The 15,752-nt window shown below is 52.0% G+C and overlaps 1 protein-coding gene across 3 annotated transcripts in view; it reads right to left on the bottom strand.

Moving 5' to 3' along the window:
- ST3GAL1 (ST3 beta-galactoside alpha-2,3-sialyltransferase 1) overlaps positions 1–15,332 on the bottom strand; it is a 44,812-nt gene extending 29,480 nt beyond the window's left edge. Inside the window, exon 1 of one of the 3 annotated variants that reach the window (XM_017875129.1) lies at positions 15,114–15,332. The gene's annotated coding sequence lies outside the window, so the exon portion shown is untranslated. Of the gene's footprint in view, positions 1–5,494; positions 5,634–15,113 lie in introns of those variants that run through there. The other 2 variants (XM_017875127.1, XM_017875128.1) reach the window with 2 other exon arrangements.
- Between the last annotated feature and the right edge of the window lie 420 nt (positions 15,333–15,752).

Below are 15,752 nucleotides of genomic sequence, written 5' to 3'. Positions count from 1 at the left end.
GCAGCCGCATTCACTGGGTGGTGAACAGAATACGGGTATTGGGGGGTCAGCCAGATCTGGGTTTGAATCCTGAATCTCCAACCTCCTAGCTGAGAGGTCTTGGGTAGGGACCTCATCTACCTCATCGGGCTCAGGGTCTGCACCAGCAAGGTGGGGGAAAATCACATCTCTTCAAAGGGACACATGAGAATTAAGTACATAAATGCTTCACATTTAACAGATGCTCAATACATGGGAGTTACCTTCACTGTCAGCTTGCAGACAAGGAAACTGAGGCTGAGAGAGGGCAGGCACCTGGATTGAGTTAAAACAACCAGATGGCAGAGCCAACTTGGACCAGGTCTTTTGTATCTTTGGGATCAATGTCTAAACGTTTCTTTCCTCCCTCCTTCCTTCCCTCCTTTCCTACATACTCTGTGCTCAGCATGGGTCCCCAGGAAGAAGATGCAGTCCCCGGAAGCTGAGTGTGTGGAACTTTGATATGGAACTCTCCCAGTGCAGTCCCTTGTGCCCCTGTGTTATTACAAGGGAGTATATCTGACCTCCACTTTCATCCCTCATTCAGAGAATCCGCCTAATAAGAAACCTGGGCCAAGTGAGTCAGAGCTAGAGGCGCCTGGTTAGAAGCCTTGCTGGCCTTTAGCAAGCCCACCCTTGCCCCAGGATTCCTGCCACCTGTCCATTCCCTTGCAGCTAAGGGGTACTCCTGGCCTGATACCGCTGACCCTGGGTGATGAGGCCTTCTCTTTGCTGATATCCTTAACCCTCCCTGCTCCCTGGGTATCACACACAGGGAATCATGATGGGAGACTATTCAGAAACATTTAAGAACTCAGCAAACTTGTAGCTATCATCAACGAACAAGGCTAGAAACTAGAGTGGTATCTGCAATCCACACGGCTCAAATACCCTATTGAGAGTTGCATCAATCCTGCCTGCGTTTGAGGGTTCTCAGAGCACCCTGTTTCTTGTTGCAGCAGGGGTTCCTATGCTGGCCACTGTCTACAGGAGGAGGGCTTGTTCCCACCCGCTGTGTGCTTCCCTTGACTGCAGGGGCTGGAAGCCTGGGAACTACATTTCCCAGCATCCCTGTCCACAGTGCTCTGGAAATGGTTGAGATCTGAGCAGTGATAGTTGGGACGGCAGGTGGGCGAGGCAAGAGCCTTCATCCCTCCAGCAGTGGTAGAAGCTGCTGTGTGGCTGCCCCAGAATCTGGACTCCAGAACCTGCCTTCTTCCACTTCCAGGCAGTGGGGCAGCTGCAGATTCTGTCCTGACTTCCTGAAGCTTCATGGCCTGTGGGCCTCAACCTAAAGCATTGCAGCCCAAACCCTGGAGGGCCCCCATTCTCACTGCCCTTCTCAGAACTTTATAAGCACCTGGATCTCTGAATCAAATCCTTACGCTTCAAGCTGCTGCCTCACTTCATTCCACAGATGTGGAAGCTGAGCTCAGAAACGGGAAGGGACTTTTCCAAGGATACAAGGGAAAAGTGCACCAGGGCTAAAGAAAACCAGATGCCCAAGTCCCAAGACACGCTTGACTCCTTAGACAGAACCTGCTGTATTCTACAGGGTGGCTGCCCTGGAGTGGGTGTTCTTCCCATTCCAAGGGCCAGGATCTTAGGAGGTGTCATGGGCTGCAAGTGAAAAGAGAGAGAGGGTGGAGCTTTGGGGAGGAGAGAAGGTCGGGAGTTGGTTTAGCTGTTGCCACAAGGGGTCGAGGTCTGTTTGCGGTGAACCCCAGGAAGTTACATGGGCTGCTGAGCTTCAAGTTCCTCATCTATAAAGTGGGGGTTAGAAACCATCCCTACTTGAGGTGACTGCATAGAGCAGTAATATGTCAACACTGAGGACACCTATCATCACCTTTGTCTTTTCTACACCCTGTTCTAAGCACAATACCGGTGCACATTGGCTGGGCCCACAACAAGCTCCCGATGAGGGTACTGGGTATTATCTCCAGCTTTCAGAGCTGGGACAGAGGCCAGCAGTGGTCAAGCCACCTACCCAAGGCCCTTGGCCGGTAGGTGTAAAGTCAAGATTATGGCCAGTGCAGAACCCCAACTTCACACCTGCTGGTATGAAGTGGATGGTGCCAGGCTGAGGTCCGCCCCTGCCCTGGGCCTCCTTGGTGTCTGAGCTGTGGAAGAGGGACCGGCCTATCCCCACTCCATGGTGGCAGTGTGAGCACTGGGCGGGCTTTGCGTGCGGCGCAGCTCAGGGCCTGGCAGGGGCAAGCGTGAGCCTTCCTTTCCCTTGTTTTGTTTTCTCCTTGCAGCTTAGCTCCACCCGCTGAGTCACCCCTGAAGCTGGCAGCTGTGCTCTCATGGCCGAGCCCGGCCTGGACCCACTCGATGCCGCTCTCCTCCCCCGGGTCAGGAAGGATCAGCCGTGAGGGAAGCCAGACCCATTTCCCTCCAGAAAACATCATCCAAGAGAAACAGGACCACAGTGAGGTGAGGTTTGCGAGGAGGCCCTGGCCACTGCAAGGTAAACAGGTGATGACAAGCTCCCTGTCAATGGCAGGACTGGGGTAGACATTCCTCTCCTTCTATCGATTAAAAATTCAGTCTCAAATGAAGCCAGCCAGCAACTGTGCTGCCCTGAGACTCCCTGTGCCTCCCAGGAGAGGAGGGAACACCCACCCCAAGCCCCTGGGGACAACAGCCACGGAGCACGAAGCACAGCGTGACTGGGGCCACCTCAGGAGCCTAGGCCAGTCAGCTCCTCATCTGTAAAATGCGACAATGATCCCAGCCCCTGCTCACCTAGACTCGGCTAATTGAACAAATTAATGAATATTGGTTAGTCCTGAGAGTCACTGTCTTCCTTCCTTCCTTCCTTCCTTCCTTCCTTCCTTCCTTTCTTTCTTTTCTCTTTTTCTTTTTTTTTTTTTTTTTGAGATGGAGTCTCGTTCTGTAGCCCACACTGGAGTACAGTGGCATAATCTCGGCTCACCATAACCTCTGCCTCCCGGGTTCAAGCGATTCTCCTGCCTCGCCCTCCCGCGTAGCTGAAACTACAGATGTGCACCACCGTGCCTGGCTCATTTTTGTATTTTCAGTAGAGACGTGGTTTCACTATGTTGGCCAGGCTGGTCTCGAACTCCTGACCTCGTGATCTGCCCACCTCTGCCTCCCAAAGTGCTGGGATTACAGGTGTGAGCCACCGCGCCATACAATCATGTTACTAATAATCTTGAATATTTAACACACATTGGAATCAATACTATTGGGGTGTGTGTGTGTATATATATATATACACACACACATATATTGCTTAGAACAATTCCCAACCATCACAAAAGAATATTTAACATTAATATTAATATTAGGAAAATGTCACCTACCCGGGATCATCATTCCTCTGAGAAATTCAGAACTGCATGTGTGTGTGTGGATAGTGGCTGGCGGGGTTGAAAATGAAGAAGAAATGGCATGTGTGAGTTTCACACCTACTACATGCAGACACTTGACATACAGCGTCTCACTTTGTCTTGGCAACATCTCTGACCTGGACACTGCCAAGCCCCTTTGTGGATTCTCTCTCTTGCTTTCATTCTTTCATTTGACAATTACTCACTGGGCACCAGCCGTCTAGCAGTTACTGTCAAGTGCTGAATAAAACAATGGTTAGACAAAGTAGAATGGCCGGGTGTGGTGGCTCATGCCTGTAATCCCAGCACTTTGGGAGGCTGAGGAGTATGGATCCCTTGAGGTGAGGAGTTCGAGACCAGCCTGGCCAACATGGTGAAACCCCATCTCTAAAACTAAAAAAAAATTAGCTGGGTGTGGTGGTGGATGCCTGTAGTCCCAGCTACTCAGGAGGCTGAGGCAGAAGAATTGCTTGAACCCGGAGGCAGAGGTTGCAGTGAGCCGAGATTGTGCCACTGCATTCTAGCCTGGGCAACAGAGCGAGACTTGGTTGAAAAAAAAAAAAAAAAGAGAAAAGTAGAATGATTTTCATCCTTGCTCACTGAAAACAACATCACAGGGCAGGACAGAGGCTGAGATTATTAAGGAATCACACAAAGACCAGCTGTGATGGTTAGATTTAATTTATCAGCAGGCATGTGGCTTGTACCTGTAGTCCCAGCTATGTGGAGCCTGAGGCAGGAGGATCACTTGAGCCCGGGAATTCAAGGCTACAATGAGCTATGATCATACTCCAGCCTGGGGGAGTGAGCCTTATCTCTAAGTAAATAAATAAATGTAATGAGCCAGCTTGGCTAGGCCATGGTGTCCAGGAGTTTGGTCAGACACTCTAGGTGTTTCAGGGAAGGTAGCATGCAGATGTGGTTAAGCTCTACATCAGTTAACTCTGAGTAAAGGAGATGAATGCAGGTAGGCCTCATCCAATCAGTTGAAGGCCTGAAGGGCAAAAACTGAGGTTCCCTGGAAAAGAAGAAATTCTGCCTCAAGATTGTAACAGAGAAATCAAGTTCTGCCTGAGATTCCAGCCCTCTGGCCTGCCCACCAGGTTTTGAACCTGGCAGCCTCCACAACTGCCTGAGCCAGTTCCGAAAGTTGAATCTCTTAACGTGCATACACAAACATGGGATAGGCTCTGCTCTCCTGGAGAGCCCTGACTGGCAGCCTTCAATGCCACAAAGCAGAGGGCATGGGAGGGACGGGCGGGTGTCTGGGGGAAGTGGTAGTGACTGAGGGTCCACAGGGTGGACAGGTGATTGGGCAGGGAGTGTGACAGCCTGCCAGGCAGGGGAAGCTACAGGTGTGAAGGCCTGTGGGGACAGTAGGTGAGTCCAAGGAACTGAAAGAAACAAAGTCAAGTGGATTTGTAAGACTGCAGCGGCACTGGCAGGCAGGGGTGGGCCAGGCAAGATCTGGTGGCCCGATGAGGTCTGGACAACCTTCCGGGAGCCACATGAAGCCCTGGAGGAAGGCCAGAGGGAGAGAGGGGACTGGGGACAGGCAGTGACTGCCTTGGTGCCCTCCCTGTTGGACAACCAAGGGCTGGTGGTCCCTTCCTTCTGCTGAATGGCACCATCCACACATTAGCTGTGTCCTCGGGGTTTCAGTAAGTCTCTGTCTTCTTGTCCCTTCAGCCCTAGGGTTGGAAACAGCCCCACCATTCCCAGCCCCAGGGACTGCACCATATTTGCTGTTTCCCACACCACACTGTGACCTTGTGAATAACCTTTCAACTCAGCTCCCCTCCACTGCCCACTTTGAATGCACCATTTGTGTCCTGCCGGCACCATGACCAGTCCAGGTGACCCCACAGACCTAACTCCAAGGGGCATAGCTGACAATGTTCTCTAAGCAATGAGTGCCCCAGGAGCTGTGCTCCATAGAAAGCCATGCCTCCAGTCCCACCCCGGAGACCCCTCTGAGGTGCTGGCCACCTCAGAGGATTTGCAAGAAGCGCATGGGTCAGCTGGATGCCCTGAGCTCTGGCCTCGCCTCCGCTTTGGGTAGCTGCTCTCGCTAGAATCTGCCCAAACTCTGCTCCAACTGCTGCTGGGGCACTCACCCATCAGGAGATTTCGTTATCAGGCTCATGACACTGATAGGGTCTTTGGCAGGGATGGCACCTGGGGATCCCTTGCACTACTCAGCCAAGCTCAACACAGTCCAGTTCTGACCAGGGGGACACCTCAAGCACCCTGTCCCCTAGGCTCCCTGATGACAGCACCAGCCCCTCCCACAGAAATGTAGTCAACACCAGTAGAGCCAGAGGGCAAGGTCCCCTTAGCCCGCCCATGGCTGCTCCAATCAGTGCCTGTGGCTTGACCACCGCCCACTCCCTGCCCACTCCCGGGCCCCTCTGGGAGTTTGATCTGCTGGGTCCTCTCCTGTTGTTCTCTGACACCTGCCGGGCTTAAATATCAAAGAATCCTCATTGTTTGATAATTCTGCAGACAAAAGCCCATGGAATATCTCTAACTCAATCCAGTGGCCTCTGGTCCGCCCTCCTTCTCCCTATCTCCTGCCTCCCCACCTTACCTGTGTGTGCCTGACCCATCCATAGCTAACACATTTCTTTTGTGCGGATGTCTGGGTAAAAATCCCCAGGGGCTCTTCGGGCAGGCATTTGTTCTTTGGGCAGAGAAGGAAGTTGGGCTTTGAGAGACTATGCAGTATTTTAGGGACTAGCTAGAGTACAGTTCCAGGTCCTATGAGGGAGGTGACGCCATAATCCCATTTTACAGAAGGGGATGCTGAGGCCCTTGGGCATCAGTAGCTTACTCCAAGTCATGTGGCTAGGAAGGGGTGAGGGCTGATTCCTGAGCCTGCTCTTCCATGCTTCACTGCCGTACCTCTCACCCAGCTACCCAAGCATGCCTGCGATGCTTCAAGGACAGCTGGCGGCATGCGTATCTTCGCTGCTAGATAGCGAAGCCACAGACTAGGCCGGCTCCAGGATCCAGCCCAGGGCAGTTCACACATAGAAACCTGCTCATGAGGGACCAGTGCCTCCTGGGACATGATGCTGGGGGCCATAGTGATCCACAAGTGGCAGGTGAATGACAACCAAAGGGAGAAGGAAGGCTGTGTAAGGCAGGTGGCCATGGAGACGGGGGCTTAGCACTGACGGAGGAGGGCAGAAGGAGAGGGTAAACCAGGCCTGTGCCCAAAAAAGCACATGGTGGTGATGATGGAGACATCGGTATGTTTCAGCAAACAGGACGCCCTTCAGAGTGGCTGCTGTGGGTGGAGTTGGATCATGGAAGTCCTGAGGAACATGGACTTGGGGAATGAAGGCAAGGGGGAGCCCGGCTGGCTTGTGAGCAACAGACAGCAGTGATTGCAACTGGCACATGGTGGCTGAACTGGAGAGGGGTGCACGGGACACCCTGTGGGAGTCGAGAGAGTGGTCCAGTCTCCATGGGGGTGACTTGGGAAGCCTATTTCCTTTGGAGCCTCTGTTTCCCTGCTCCTTTCTGCATCGACGCCTGCCCATTTCTCCCACAGCCCAGCAGTGCCAGCAGGTTGGGAGAACCCTTCGATGTGCTTGCAAATCTTCCTCTTTGCACCTTGGTACCTCCTGCTTGTTCCTTTGCTGGGGAACTTGGGGGAAATAAAAAGATTGCCCTGAAGCACAAATAGTGGCTCAGAGTAGGCAGTGTGGAGAAGTGCCCCAGAGAAACCCGATTAACCAGGATTAGGATCACATGAGAAGGAGGTGAATATGTTTTCATATTCACAGCCTCACAAAAAGAATTTAAATCCACAAATCTTCTTACGTGTGTGGATTGAGGAGTGCTAAATTTGGAGTCCCAGGACATCCAAATGACATTAGAAGCGTGTAATGTGGCTGGGAATTCAAGCAGTTGCACCATAGGGCACCAGGCTCACACCTGTCCCAGAACAAAGGATTTCTCCCCATTTGGGTGGTGAAGGAGGCTGATAAAAAAGAGACAATTTCAGAGCTCCTAATGCCCCTTGCACCTGCCCTCAGGCATCTGTCGCTGGTTCTAAAACCCTCAGCATAAAGGAAGGGCTGGGGGTATGGCCGCTCTGGAGCTGAGATTCACAGTCTGACACGTGGCTTAAAGAGGCCCCCTCCTCCCTAGTCCCTGATTTCATGGAAATATTTTAACGCTACTGATTTTCAGGGGCATCCAGGAGGCGCCTGAAGTTGCTGAGGGGGGCAACCTCTAGCGGTGTTCACAACAGGGATTAAGATCACATTATAAACCCAGCTGCTACGATGGTGAGGGGCACAGCACCCTCCAGGGTTCTGGGATGGGTGGGAATGTCAGGCGACAGCATGGAATTTGGCATGAACCATCCCATCCCCAGACACTGAAGGTTGGAGGGGTGTCACAGTGTCCAGTTGGATCACAGGACTAACTGCCCTGGCCCAGGCCCAGCTGCACACCCATCCCTGGGCCCCAGAGGAGAGGAAGGGTAGCTCTCATCAGAAAGGGCCCAGTAGTCAGGAAAGGAGGGAGACCTTGCCCTCTTGACAAGGGACTGCCAAGCTGTCCACTGGGACAACCGAGAGCTGTCCACGGGTGGCCGGAGCAGATGGGTAAGGATCGGTACCACGGGTCCAGGGCATGTTCAGAGTAGCTGAAGCGTGGCAGTCCTGGTGAGGCTCGGGATGGAAGATATGAGAGGACACTGCGCAGCTTGGGCCTGCAGAGGCCCAGCAAGCAGGTAGAAGAGCAGGGGCCCATTCTGAACAGGAGGCATTCCCAGAGCCTGTCCCTGGGGGACAGGAGGCGTGGACCATGGAGAGAGTGAGATACTAGTATTGATGTCTCCCCAAGTGTGCCCTCAGCTCATGAGTCCTGGAGATGGCTGCGGAAGAAAGCACTGGGTCCTGTCCCTAAAGTGCACCAAGTCTGCACCAGGCACCAAGTCAGCACTTCTCTCAGGTTGCTTGTTTGACCTCAACAGCTTTACCAAGGGGGTGATATGTTCTCTTTCACAGTGAAGAAATGGGGCTAGGCATGGTGGCTCATGCCTGTAATCCCAGCACTTTGGGAGGCTGCGGCGGGTGGATCACTTGAGGTCAGGAGTTCGAGACCAGGCTGGCCAACATGGTGAAACCCTGTCTCTACTAAAAATACAAAATTATCTGGGCGTGGTGGCACATGCCTATAATCCCAGATACTTGGGAGGCTGAGGCATGAGGATTGCTTGAACCCGGGAGGTGGAGGTTGCAGTGAGCCGAGATCGTAGCACTGCACTTCAGCCTGGGTGACAGAGTGCAGCTCTGTCTCAGAAAAATAGAATAAGATAAAAGGTGATCCAAGCAGCCCAGCTCCAGAGGCCCAGCTCTTCATTCTAAGAATCTACCTTTCAGCCTCAGCTGGTCTCTCTGGATGGTGCCCATGCCCCACCTGGGGGAGCGTTCATGCGGCAGGGGGAGTTCACCTCCACTCAGCCCTACTCTGCCCACCCTCCCCACAAAGTGATCACGAGTCCTCCTCACCCTCTGTCCAATGAGGAGGCAACTCTGGCAGGAGAGGTAAAGGGAGCTATGCTGAATGACTGCTGGGAATGTCCAAACACCCTCATGGCCAGAGGTGCAGGAGGCAGCTCTGTCCCAGTTCTGTCTGAACTGGTCACCAGGTGGGCATCCAATGCTGGGAGTGTGCCTCCCATCCCACGCTGCAGTCCCTTCCGGGACCTCCCGGGGGTGGGAGGACTGGACGCCTTGTCCCCAGCTGCCCGTTAGAAGGCCTCCCACATAGGGAACACAGCATTTTAAAAACGTCTTGTTCTGCTCAACTTTAAAACACACAAGTGCCATTTTATCTCCTCCCACAATGCAGTGACAAGAGGCGGGCCTTGCCAAGGCCGGCTGTACTGCTTAGGTCTTTGGGAGAAACGAAGACTGGAAGGGCAGGAGGTCTAGGGATGGGGCTGGTAGAATGTGTCCAGCACTGGCTAGAGACTGCCATCTGAATTCCAGCTCTAAATCTTGGCCAGCTGGCTGAGCATCCTGGGGTGGGTAGAGGGTGCACATGAGTTTGCACGTGGGGGACACTGCGTATAAGCCTCAGCTCCCTTCAGATGTACAGCATGGGGTGGGAGGAAGAAACGTGATCTAAAGAAAAACCACCCTGGCTGGGCACAGTGGCTCACGTCTGTAATCCCAGCACTTTGGGAGGCCCAGGCAGGTGGACCATGAGGTCAGGAGTTTGAGACCAGCCTGGCCAATACAGTGAAACCCCGTTTCTACTAGAAAAATAAAAAATTAGCTAGGCGTGGTGGTACACGCCTGTAGTCCCAGCTACTCGGGAGGCTGAGGAAGGAGAATCACTTGAACCTGGGAGGTAGAGGTTGCAGTGAGCTAAGATTACGCCACTGCACACCAGCCTGGGCCTCAGAGCAAGACTCTGTATCAGAAAAAAAAGAAAAAAAGAAAAAAAGAGGCCGCTCTAGCTATTTTCTCTTGCCCCTCTGTGGTTCTGACTCTTTTCACCTTCTTCTCTCTGCTTGTCCCCTAAATGACCAACACCATCATTTATCCAGGAAGACACTGGCAGGCAAACTTTGCAAGCATGTCTGAGAGTGTGTGTGTTGTGCACTAGAGCTACATAGAAACATTAATAGCTTCTCAGTGAAGAAAAGGGATAATCAAAAACCTAGAAGGATAAATTATTAGGAAGAATTTGCTGTTTCTTATTAACTCAGAGAATGTGTGCAGGGTCTTCAGATTCAATTTCTACTTACAAGGCCCCACAATATGCCTGGGAAGCAATGTTCTCCCTATTTTACAGGTAAGACATGGAGGCTGAGAGAGAATAAGAGCCTTCTGATACGCTGTGTCCTGGAATCTGTTCCAAGAATCTCATTCCTATTTGTTGACTGAGGCTCAGCTTCTGAAAGTATTGACTGAGTTATCATTCCCCTTCAGACTCAGAAGAGCTCATTCTGAGCTCAGGCTTTGTGCACAAAAAGCAGTGAGATCTTTCCCACTTTACAACACTCCTGACCCAGGAATCTCACGTCTTCTGCCAGGATCCATGAAACACTAACAGGCTAACTTGTTAGTAGCAGCAGGATAAAAGCAAATCCCAGACCTTGCAGCCTCTCCCGGCCTCCTCCATGCCATTTTCTCCTCCTGCCCCCACCTACCTGAAGCCTCCAGTGTGTTCTCTCCACACCCACAATGCAATCCAAGGCTCTCATCAAGGCCTGCAAGATCCTACATGAACTGGTCCCTGCCTACTCTCTGATTCCATTTTCCATGCCTTTCCTTGTTCACTCTGCAGAGTTACATCATCTTCCACGCTATCCCTCAAGCAGGCCAAGCACAGGACCTACACACAGGCTGTCTGCTCTGCCCAGCATGCTCTTCCCACAGGCAGTAAGGTCATTCCGTTACTCAATTCAGGATGCTGGGTCAAATGGCAAACCCTTGCAGAAACTGTCCCTGAACCATGATATGTATCGGCCTCTGCATTTTTTCCTCTATTCTTTTTTATTTTTTTGAGATAGAGTCTCGCTCTGTCTCCCAGGCTGGAGTGCAGTGGCACGATCTTGGCTCACTGCAACCTCCACCTCCTGGGTTCAAGCGATTTTCCTCCTTCAGCCTCCTGAGTAGCTGGGACTACAGGCGTGTGCCATCACGCCCAGCTAATTTTTTGTATTTTTAGTAGAGACAGGGTTTCGCCATGTTAGCCAAGATGGTCTCCATCTCCTGACCTCGTGATCTGCCTGCCTCAGCCTCCCAAAGTGCTGGGATTACAGGCATAAGCCACACACATGACTAACTGACATTGCATACTTACATATAGCTGAAAGGATTCCCCGAGCAACTAAGTTTCTTGAACTCAAGGGCTTTCTCAGTTCCCTACTGTATTCCCAGAAGAGTGACCCTACACTCTCTTTCACAATCACCTGGAAAGTAGGCATTATCCCCATTTTATAGAAGAGGAAACTGAGGCTGAGAAGTCCAGTGATTGCAATTTACCCAATTTAACACTTAGTTAAATTGTTAGAGGTAGGATTCACATCCAGATATGTGCAATGCTAATGCATTGTTTGCAGACATTCCTCCATGAGTTTCTTGCATTCCTACACATCTTGCTGGGTAGACAAAGAATGTAAGGCTCTGACTGCTCTGTACCTGGGTTGCATTTGCAGCAACCAATCCTGAGACATGTGGTAATGTCTCCCTCTGGGACAAAAAGCTGGCTTGTTTGCTGTCTGTCACAAGATGGTGGATCCCCCAAGCTTGGTGTTCCTGTCCTATATCGTAACCCATTGCATGTGCAGGCATCTATATGGGCCCTCTGCATGCCCACTATGGCACTTAGGGGGTGAAGGGGAGCCGACACAAAAGCTCACGCCACTTTTGAACTGCGAATAATAAAGTTAAGAACTCTGAGTTTTACCGAATAGAGAAAGTGGTCATGTTGCGCCTGAACTGCTGTGGAGGGCACGCGCTGTGTCTTATTTAGTCTTAGTACTCTCGGTATGTGTCCCTGGCCCCAGGCCCTCATAAGCACTTGTTTAATTGACAGGCAGACACATGGATAACTAATGGTGCTGAATGATAATGGGCTTGCTGGTCAACCACTGAGCTGGCTGCTCCTTGGAGGGAAACTACAGGGCTGGGCTCCAAGTCACACAGCACAGGAGTTTTTTGAGCCTTCCTTACAAGAACTCTTCAGGAGCTTACAGGCCAGAAACCAGACAGAACTGCTTTCTGAGTATTATTTTTCCAGCTGAGTAAGATGCAGTTAATGGAAGGCTTAAGAAATACTTCTGAGCCCTGTGGAAAGAGAGACATACTGCTGCTTCTGGAAATGAGTTTCTGGTTCTGCAGCCACAGGTCTCAGGTCAAGGAGAGGTGAGAATGGGCGAAAGCTCTGGTCTAAATGTCCAAGACAGGATCACCAAGGTACTGTCCCTCTTCCTAGGACATCTCTTTGCTAAGAGCCACAGGTCTACAGAATCAAAGGGGAGCTAACAGAAGCCCAGTCCCCATGCCTGGCTGCTACCTGCCTTAGAGGCAAAAAGGTTGTAGCATTTCCAGACCACAGGAACATACAGATGACCACACCTTTCCGTTCCATTTTCAGAGTCTCCAGGAGGGGGCGGGACTTGCCCAAGGTTGTACACTGGCCGAGGTGGCACTAAGATGAGACTACAGCACATGAAGAGGTACCTGGCCCTGCTGTGGAGCCCAGGGGTCCGTTTCCTAGAGAGCCTGGAGCCTCAGAGCAACTTTCCTGGGACGGGCACAGGGGCCTCTGCCCGCCATAATGGGCTCAATCCTGAACGCTGGTGTGCTGACGCTCTGGGATTGTCCAGGCCACGGCACCCAAGGGGGATGGGGCTGTTTTTCTCAAAGACCACCCCTCTTCCGAGTTCTTGGACCCGGGAGCCCTTCTTTTTTATCAACTGACAAATCTATGTGAGCAAAATCAAAACAGAAAACAAAGTCAGAGAGAACCTGGGGTCCCTAACTCCTCAGCATGTCTCTTCCAGCACACCCAGCCCCACGAGCTGCTCCCCCAGGAACCCGGCTGGTGCTAATACCACCCTGAGTCCGCACACAGGGGCCTGAGCCTAATGGCTGTGCCAAGACAGAGGTCCAGAGGTCTGTCAGCCACTGCACCCCCACCCAGCCGCTGTCTGCCTGCTGCACCTCCCTCCCTGAGCTCAGCACAAGGTCGGCAGTGTAGTTTCCAAAACTATTTCTTCTCCTATTTCTGTGGTTTTTGAATCCGGGTTCCTGCTCTGCCTGGAAAGACGGGCCTGACATAGTGGACTGCAGTGTGCTGAGAACTCACAGCTCTAGTTAAAGAAGGCATTTTGAGAATACATACAAAGCAAGAAGATGAAACCATTGCAAGCTTCATCAAAGACAGAAATTGTGCAAAGAGGATTAAGGACTAAGACAAGTAGTTTCCTATTAGAGATACACCTTTCTTCTGCCCCATGCATTTTTTTTTTTTTTTTTTGTTGAGACGGGCTCGGTTCCACATCTGGTCGCCCCAGGCATGGGGGAGTGCAGTGGGGCTGGATCTCACGCTCACTGCAAAAGCTCCGCCTCCGAGTTACACCATTTCTCCTGCCTCAGCCTCCCAGTAGCTGGGGGGGACTACCAGGCGCTCGCCACCGTCACCACGGCGACAGCTTTGTTTTGTATTTTTTTAGTTAGAGACAGGCTTTCACTGTGTTAGCTAGGATGGTCTCGATCTCCTGACCTCGTGATCCACCTGTCTCGGCCTCCCAAAGTGCTGGGATTACAGGCTTGCACCACCGCACCCGGCCTACCCCATGCAATGTTGTTTGATTTTTCTTGCTACACAACCCCCATCCCACTGCCACACTCCTGCAGACACTTGGAGGTGACTAAGGAAGGGATACTAGAGGTGAGCAGCCACTGTGATGGTGGTGGGGGGTGGGGTAGCAAACACCCAGAGAATCAAACTCAAAGAGCGTGATGGTACACCAAGCATACTCTCCGCCTCAGGGCCTTTGCACCTGCTATTCCCTCACCAATACTGTTCCTACCCCAGAATTCATATGGCTTGCTCACTCACTGCATTCACGGTTCTGTCCAAATGCCCCCCTTGGAGAAGCCTTGCCTGACCACCCTAAAATAGCATCGCTGTCTGTGCTGCTTGTTCTGTGGCATTCCCCTTCACAGCCTTCATCAGGAACTAGCACTTGACAGTGGACTGAATGTCTGTCTCTCTGTCTCCCCCCACCAGGAGGCAGGCAGTTCATCCGACTCCCTGACTGCTGTGTGCCTGCTGGGAGCAGCAGTAGGCCCTCAATGAGTATGTGTGGACTGCAGGGACAGCGAGCTGTGAAACAGCAAAAGCACTCAGCACTCAGGGATCAAAGATTCATTCTGATTTGTGCCTCCCAAGAGGTGAGGGTGTGGTTGTTTCTGGGCCTCAGTGTCCTCATCTGGAAAATGGGATGATTGCAATGGAACTTCCAATGAGCCCTGCCCATGAACAGCCAGTGCCACTGTCCGGCTAGGTCAGGTGCCGTCTGATCTGTGAACCTTGTGTCTGGAGGGTTTTTTTGTTTTGTTTTGTTTTTCCCCTAGCTGAGCTCTGCTTGCCCCTGACTGAGCAGACCAACTATCCTCAAAGAAGGGAAGGTAGAACTCAGCCCACAGACTTCCTTTGGCTTTTGCAAAAACAACAAAACCAAAAATACTACAAACCACACCGTGTAACTATGCAACCATCCAGAGTGGTGCTGAGTGAGGCCGAGTCCTGCCTGCCGGGCTCCTCTGTGGCTGAGGCAGAATGTGAGGCACACAGCACACGAAGAGGCACCTGGGCCCTGCTGTGGGGTTCCAGGGGTCTGGTTCCTAGAGATCCTGGGGCCTCGGAGCAACCCTGCTGGGAGAATGGACCCAGGCCCCTGCTGGCCACAGTGTGCTCCATCCTGAACCCGGGTGTGCTGAAGCTCCGGGTTTGTCTAAGCCACGGCACCCCCTGGGAATGGGGCTGCTTTTCTCAAACGCCACCACCCTTCTGAATTCTTGGACCCAGGGGCCCTCTCCTTTCAACCCAGGAATCTGTGTGAGCACCATCCAAACAGAAAACAAAGTCGCAGGTCTCCCCATTTTAAGGCAAAGAAAGCAAGGCAATTTAGAGCACAGGTTCTGGAGTGAAAGAGAGCTGGGTTTGAATCCCAGCTCTGCCACTTACCGGCTGTGTGACCTCAGTGGAGTCTCTTAACTTCTCTGAGCCTCAGTTTCTTCATCTGAAAAACAGAAGAAAATACTCAGGAGACTGAGCATGGGGAGAGGGCGTGAGGATCGGTGAGACAGTTTCTGTCCCTGCTTGATTCAGATACACACAGTAAATGCCACGTGCTCATGTGAAGCCTCTGAGCCTGTTCAAGGCACTCAGTGTGGGGAAAGAAGAGTCACTTAAGGAGCACTGGACGGAAGCCAGGGGACCTTCGTGCAGAAGCTTCCTGTCCCAAACTGCAAACAGAAAGCTCTGAGCTGCATGAGCTCTAAGACCACTTCCTGTTGTAAAAATACTAAATTTGGAGAGCCTGCCCCAAAGAGTTTTAACCAACGTGCAAAACACCGAAATGGGGGAGGAATGAGCCAAAGAGGGCCAGGACAAGGGGATCTTGCTCAAACCCTGAAGGATAAGCACAGGTGGAGTAAACAGAAAGTGAGAGGATGGCACATCCTTTTTCTGGGACCTGCTGTGTGCCCGGCACTGGGTTAAGGCCTTTCACATCCATTATTTAGCCTCATGACAGTCCCTTGGGGTAGCTCCAGCCTCGCCATCACACACAGAGTGAAACCAAAGCTCGGAGGTCGAGCAGCT

Source organism: Rhinopithecus bieti, unplaced genomic scaffold (assembly GCF_001698545.2).
Source record: "Rhinopithecus bieti isolate Rb0 unplaced genomic scaffold, ASM169854v2 scaffold_7212, whole genome shotgun sequence".
NCBI classification, from domain to species: Eukaryota; Metazoa; Chordata; class Mammalia; order Primates; family Cercopithecidae; genus Rhinopithecus; species Rhinopithecus bieti.
Note: the sequence above shows the minus strand (reverse complement) of the source record. Positions and strands in the feature narration are given on the sequence as shown.